This window comes from Pipistrellus kuhlii, unplaced genomic scaffold (genome assembly GCF_014108245.1).
Source record: "Pipistrellus kuhlii isolate mPipKuh1 unplaced genomic scaffold, mPipKuh1.p scaffold_m20_p_10, whole genome shotgun sequence".
NCBI classification, from domain to species: domain Eukaryota; kingdom Metazoa; phylum Chordata; class Mammalia; order Chiroptera; family Vespertilionidae; genus Pipistrellus; species Pipistrellus kuhlii.
Genome location: NW_023425405.1, coordinates 45,216,448 through 45,223,797, shown reverse-complemented (window position 1 = coordinate 45,223,797; position 7,350 = coordinate 45,216,448). Strand labels below are relative to the sequence as shown.

General features: G+C 35.4%; 1 pseudogene; it reads right to left on the bottom strand.

The window, feature by feature from the left end:
- Positions 1-382: 382 nt before the first annotated feature.
- LOC123651995 lies at positions 383-6,465 on the bottom strand (annotated as a pseudogene).
- Between the last annotated feature and the right edge of the window lie 885 nt (positions 6,466-7,350).

The following is a 7,350-nucleotide window of genomic DNA, read 5'->3' as shown; positions in this document are numbered from 1 at the left end:
GAATCTATATCTTAGATACTTAATCCATTAGGTGGTGTGTGTTTTTTCACATTATCAAACTGCCTCAGTATCATGTTATCACATAAAACACTTTTCAACATGATCAACATTACAATTATTACGTAAAAAGGAAAAATCAAAGAATCAAAATATTATATTAATTAAATCAATATTATGAAATCATAATAATTTAAATATGCACTAATATAGCTTTTATAGGAGACCAAAAGCAAATGTGAAAATTGAGGGGGGGAAATGTCGGTCAATTTTTTTGAGATCTGGAGCAATATTATATACACCAATTAGAAATGGCATGAAATTAAAATATATTTTGCTAATTTAGAAAACAGGATTTTTAGATATGCAATATCATTGAGATAAATTATATTTTTAAATCATGTGAATTTAAGATATAGAAATGCATAATAATCCCAAGTATGTATAAACTTTGAGATTGCATCGCAATAGATGAGAACTTGAGGACTTTTTGTTTGTCAATGATCTCTGTAGTTCTTAACGAGCTGGGCATCCCACTGCACCCACTGCTGGTGTCATCTATGATACCATGAGGGTGGCAGCCATCAACATTGCAGACTGCAGACTGGGCAGTCCCATCATCTCTTTACCAGTTCCAGAGAGTTCTCTAGCTAAAGATCAGTGCTGCATCTGTAGGCAATGTTGGCAATCTCGTCAAAGTGATATTTCTCCAGTGCTTAATGTTTTCTTGCTTCTTTCTGTCAGTCAATCTGCAATTCTACTTCAATCTCAGGCTGTGTGTTCTGAATGGTCAGTTTCACTGTAATACTAAGACCCTTCTAATCACGGGTTGCTTTGGCAAAGTCATTACCAAGCTTTTTTGGGCGACAGACTCAGAGGGCCCACATTGGCGGCTAGGGCAGATATGGCACCAACTTCTACACCAGTGTACCTCAAATATATGGCTGCTGTCTTTGGAGTTGAACTTCCACAGCGACATGGTGAAGGCAGCTGGTGTCAGATGAATGTAGACCTGGGTTCCAAATAACTTTAATAATCTGTTGTTTCCAGGTAACAGAACTTAAATTATTGTTGAACTTTGAACAACACAGCTTTGAACTGCTCAGGTCCATTTATACACAAAGTTTTTCAATAAATACCTGTACTGTTTTCAATCCATTGGGGAGTTTGCAGGTGCAAGGGCTTTCTGTATGCATTGATCTATGCAATTTTATATGGAGGACTTGAGCATCTTTGGATTTTGGAGTCTATAAATGGAGACGGGTTCCTGGATCCCCACACAGATACCAAGAAACAACTATGTTTTGGCGGAGTAAAAAGGTAGATATGGGTATTCAATTGTGTGGTGGTTGGTTCCCTATTCCCTGTGTTGTTCTAGGGTCCACTGTCCTTTTATAAAATTGTAGCCAAAGCCTATCAATATATAACTGCTGGAGTTAAAATCCTGACCCTCCTATTATTTACTGGCATGAGTTTCTGAGCAAGTTGTTAAACTTCTATTTCTTAACTTTTTGGCTGTAGAGTTGAAATAATAATTGTACCTACCTTCTAGGTTTGTTCTGAGGATTGGATTCGTTAATTCATATTGCACAGTCAAAATAGTTTGGGGCAAGTTGCATGAGGCAGTTATGGACTATGAACAGTGCCTGGTTCAGTAACGTCAGCCACTGTCACCATCACGTTCTTCATCAAAAACAGTAACATGGAATCTATGAAATTAATGGTTTTAGAATTTGAAAAGGAATCATATACTCAGAAGAGCATATGTTTTACAACAGCAGTTGATGGTTTTGAAAAAGTAAATGGTGCCTAGTTGTAAACATTGAAGTTGATTTAAATAGATCTAATTTGTGTATAAAATGGAGATGCTTGAAAGAAGCTAGTGAGACTTTTTGATATTTGAAAGGTGAGTTTGAAATTTATTGTTGATTCTACTCAATCTAAACAGTTTTCATAAATGCATTGCACCATCTCTCTTCTATCACAGTGTGTGGTTATGCTTTGATAACAGACTTCACACATTTAAATTAAGTATTGGTTTATTTGATTAAATTAAATCTACTGGATTAATATGTGATAAAAAATTGTAATAACTAAAACCTAATGTGGTTTTAGCTTTTGGTTTGTTTTCAAATAAATCTCTTTAAAGTAGGTAGCAAAATGTTTGTCACAGTAAATAAAGACTTGGAAAAGCTATATTTCTGGTTAGCTGGCTCAAATCAAATCATCAAATCATCTTTATAAGTTATCACAAAGAATAAGCATGACTATTTTCATATAATAAAATTACATGAAGAGACATAGTGCCTTTAATTACAGTAAATTGTCATGTATTGATTAAATGAAGTGTTTTAGGGAAATATTTTCATAAGAAATTGAGCAGCATTTTTCATTTCACCCTCTAGTGGCTTTGTGCCAATACTGCATTATCCCATTTAGTCATTTCAAAGCAGCCTCTCCTTTCTTTGGTTAACATTTGTCTTATAGCACAAGGTTAAGTGATTTAATAATTACTCTGAAGTCATACATAGCAGTTTTTTATCCTATACTATAAAATACTATTCTAACAATCATAGAAATAAAATGGTTTTATTTTATTGTCTTCATGATGTTAGTATTGTAGATTAAGGACTCAAGTCATGAATTGTGCCATTCACTTATGCTTTTCTATGTAAGTATTTTGTTGAATGTTTGTTATTTACTTTCATTTTTTGCCTCTATTCACTATAGAAAAATAATGATTCCGTAAAATGTGAAGAAATAACCACACCTTGATTACCTCGCTACAGTAATGGCCTCATCAATTTTTTTTTCCAGTTCATAAAAACTTGAACTATAAGGCTAGATAAATTCCCAAGACCGCAAACCACCATCCCAGAACCTTACAGTGCCATATTCAAAATTTCATAGAAAGAGATGATTGCTTAATGACCAGCCCATTCCTTTTTACTTCTAAATAAAAGAAATCAAAATACAAAACAGAGCTAGTTATCTGAAGTTTTACACAATAAATAAAAATATCATAAGTAGGATAAGACCTATATTTTGGTCTTTTTATTTATTTATTTATTTACTTACTTACTTACTTATTTATTGTTAATCCTCACACAAGTGTGTGTGTGTGTGTGTGTGTGTGTGTGTGTGTGTGTGTGCAATATTTTTGCATTGATTTTTAGAGAGAGTGGAAGGGAGGGGACCAGGAGAGAAAAACATTGATTTTTTTGCCTCCAGCAAGTGCCCCTACCTGGCACAGGATCGAGACTGCAACTGAGGGACATACATGCCCTTGACAAGAGATCCTTCAGTCCAGGAACCAATGCTCAAACCACTAAGAGAACTGGCTAGGGTTATCCTGGTCCTATTTTTTATCTGTTGTTTCAGTTTAATTTTTAATGATGCTCACTTAACTGTCTTAAGATCATGAATTAGATTGTTTACCTATAAGACATTAGTGGGGACAAAAGTATAACCCACCAACTACAGCAAGTCATACTAAAATCCCCGCACCGTTATTAGAAGTTGCCTGGTACCAGTCGGTAACATTAGTTGCAAGCGATGGGAACTCTCTGTGGAAAACCTAAGCAACAAATGAATATCTTGGAGGCCTGTGAAGAGAAAATGGAAAAGCCAGAGCCCCGGTGTGCAGCAAGAACAGTTCCTGGAGGCTAGGTACCAGAGACGAATGGCCAGAATGTCACAAATTGGGGTATTTTGCCTCAGAGTCTTGCTAGTGTGGCACTCTGCTAAGTTCCAAGGACAGGGACTCTGATTCATCTTGGGTCATGTGACCATCTTCTGGCCAGACAAGGTCACAGGGTACTTTCATGGGCATTGACAAATCACCTACAATGAGAAAAGTTAGACTGGAGTGAAGTACAAGGAAGGGTGCTGGAGGAAAATCACAGATATCCACCATGCCCTGCCATGTCCTGCGGGGTGGGATTGAGGACCCCCCCCCCCCCCCGCCCCAGGAGATGTTTCAGCAGACAGGAATCCTCTTTCCCAGACTTGAATTCAGTCCCAAGCCTGATGGAAATTTTTTTATAGCATTGTTTTTAACCAACTGCTTTACATTTCCCCATCAGCTTGCTTTTGCAAAATCTCCTCTCAGGTCAAAGAGAAGAGGTATGTAACAAACAACGGCTATTTTCAGGTCCACAAGTTCACTGATTTTTAATTGCTCCAGAACTTAAGTATACGTTTTGATTTATGAAGGGACTGACTCAGAAGCCAAATGAAAATATTACTACAATGTTAAGATCCATACTTCTCTCAGTCTGGCATTTAATATCCCCCACACCAAACCCAATCTTATTTTTACTGCTGGGTCACACATATCAAACGTCCTGGGAAATATGTCTGCTTGCCAATTACAATCATGCACAACCTTTGCTTGATCCTTTGTCTTTGTCAGAGCCACCCTTCTTCTTATCATATTCAGCTGTGACATAATCTTCAGGGCCAGCTCAACTTACATTACGTAAACAATTTTTACCTTGTTCTCTCAGGGCAGAGATATTTCTTGTTATAACTCTGCCTAGCAATCGCACTGTCTTGCATAAACTATATTTCATGTGAATACGTCTTACACTTTCCACATGACCGTAAACTTCTTAAGAGGCCAAATTACTTCTTACAACTTTTTTACTCATAGCAGTGTGCCCTGATATGTCTTGATTAAATACTACCCCAGGTCCTGAGGAGCAATAACCAACATCTACAGATAAACCTAAATAACTGCTATGCTCTCTGCTATATATATATATATATATATATATATATATATATATATATATATTCAAAATAACTTCCCTACCATTTTTAATAGTTTATTTAAGAAAGTGTCCATGCCTTTTAAATAACATTGAGATCTTAGCCAGTTAGGCCAATTAGCTCATATCTATTTACAGATTCAGAATGAGTATAGTCTTCTTGCCTGACTCTAGTTGATGTAATTCAATGTCCTTTAATGACCTGAAAATCAAAGTGATGACAATTTTAAAAATGGCTAGTCCTGTGATTTTTATACATTTGAATCATTCAATTAATTCCAATGTTTGCTATATATATATATGTATAATTATATATATATAGCAAACATATATTTTGCCTTGTGTGTGTGTATATATGTGTGTATGCAATATATATATATTGCAAACATATATATTTTGCATACACACAATGCAAAAGAATGTATTTCTTTAGCTCCTTTATGTTAGATAAGCTCTGTATACTGCTCTTAAATGTCCAACAATATGCAGTTGCTGACAAATCATCAAGCTTTTGGCTGGTTTCATATAAATCTTTGAAAGAGTTTGGGGAAAATCCAAATGCAACATATAATTATCTTATTAAAAAAAATCTACTGCTGCCCAAAATGAATTCATAAAACTAGCCATGGTATCTTCACATTCTAAAATATTTTTTGCTGAAAGACATTATAATTGATAATTACAGGTTCTTTTCTGTCGTTTGTCATGGAGTTGTCTGGGGCCTGAAACTATTTTATTCTATGTACACACACCTAGTGCAAAGATTTAATTACTCTGGCTTCTTTTCTTCTGTGGCTCACAACTTGTCCTCTGCTCTTAATTGGTGATTCTAAACCTTATTGGAGTCACTCTAAAGTGACTTTAAACATCTATAATGTTTTATCACGAGCTGCTAGAGTTTGCTTATCCAATGCTATTCCCATGCTTTTTAGAATTTTTCAGTTAAAGTTTTGAACTCCATAATTTTTTGTGTAAATTAATATCTACCTATTCTTTGAAGCTTTATGCACTTCTTTGAACATCCAGTCTAAGCAATCACTTCATATAAGTATAGTACTTTGTGATTTGACATTTACACATGAATCTTTTTAAAACCATGGCATTGTCAGGTCAGGAGTGCTTCAAATTTTCTAATTTTAAGTGACAATGTAGTTATTGGAAAGCATAGTGTTCACCGACTTCAATAAAAGTACACTCATATGTTTTAAAACTTGAAGGCATTGCAATGTACAGAAATGTGGCCAGAATCACACTGTAAATACTCTAGTATTCATTAAGTGCAAATATAAATATGGCAATATTATGGGAAGTTCCTACATCCACAAAAGTGCTGGAAACTCTGTTTATTTTATTTTCATGACCACCAACTTTTTAAATATATTGCCTTGCTTCCAAGGGAAAACACATCATAATATCAAAAGCAAATATGAATCTCCAAATATGACAGCATTCTTACTAGCATACCCTCTCATAAAATCTCTCCACACACATTTCAGTATCAAGCATTGGTGTCCAGAGTTTTTATTGGGGTATCGTTATAGACATGATTGATTGAATCAATGGCCAAATGAGTGAACTCAAGCTCTAGATCCCTTTCTTTCCTAGGGGTCAGACTTACTTACATGTGCCTGAAAAACCCAGTACTCGAATTAAACGGTTGCTCTTTTGGGCCTAAGTAGCCCCCATTCTGAGTCATCTTGCTAGCTTATCCAATGGAGGGGCCAAGTCAGTATAAATTACCAGAGTCCATCATATAAACTAAGATGTTTCTATCACCCAGAAAATGCCAAGGATTTAGAGGCAACCACCCAAAAACCAGGAACCAATGCCAGTAAAGTTTTTATCACACACTACCCCCAACCAAATCATTATTATTTCTTGCTTGGACTATTGCAATAGCTTCCTAAACTGGCATCCCTCTTATTTTACTTCCTTATGCCCATTCTCCACATATTGGTTACAGTGTTCCTTTCAAACCTTCAATTCAATCATCTTTTTCCTCTGCCTCAAAGCTTCCAGTGGCTGCTCAGTTTATTCAGAGTACAATCTGAGGTGCTACATGTACTGGCCCATGGCCACCTGTCTAAACTCATCCCCTATCAATGTCTCCAGGCTTCAATCTTTTTCTAGCCATAACAATTTCCCACTTACTCCTCAAATTTACTGTATAGTCTTAGGGAAGAAAAAGTTATTCTCATGGCTTCTCCCTTCTCCTTTAGCATATTTCTCACCTATGGCATAGTTGCACTCATTTGCAGGTAGCTCAGTAAAATTCCATTGGGTAATCAAGAGTCTGAATACTACTGTGCTTCAACTGAGATTATAAAGTATAATTAAATAAATTTAATATTTTAGACTAAAGTGTCTTAATAAATGGCCTAATGGGAAATTTTGTCTTTTCAACTGAGACATTTACTTTTTTCTTTGACAATATTGAATGTATAAGATTATGGGGGGGGGGGGGGGAACAATGACTAAGAATTCACTTATTGACTAAAATAATGAATTATTGAATCTAGTGGGAAATGCATCTTTGAAATAAATTATTCTATTTTTCTTTATCCTAACTTCAGGATTGTAA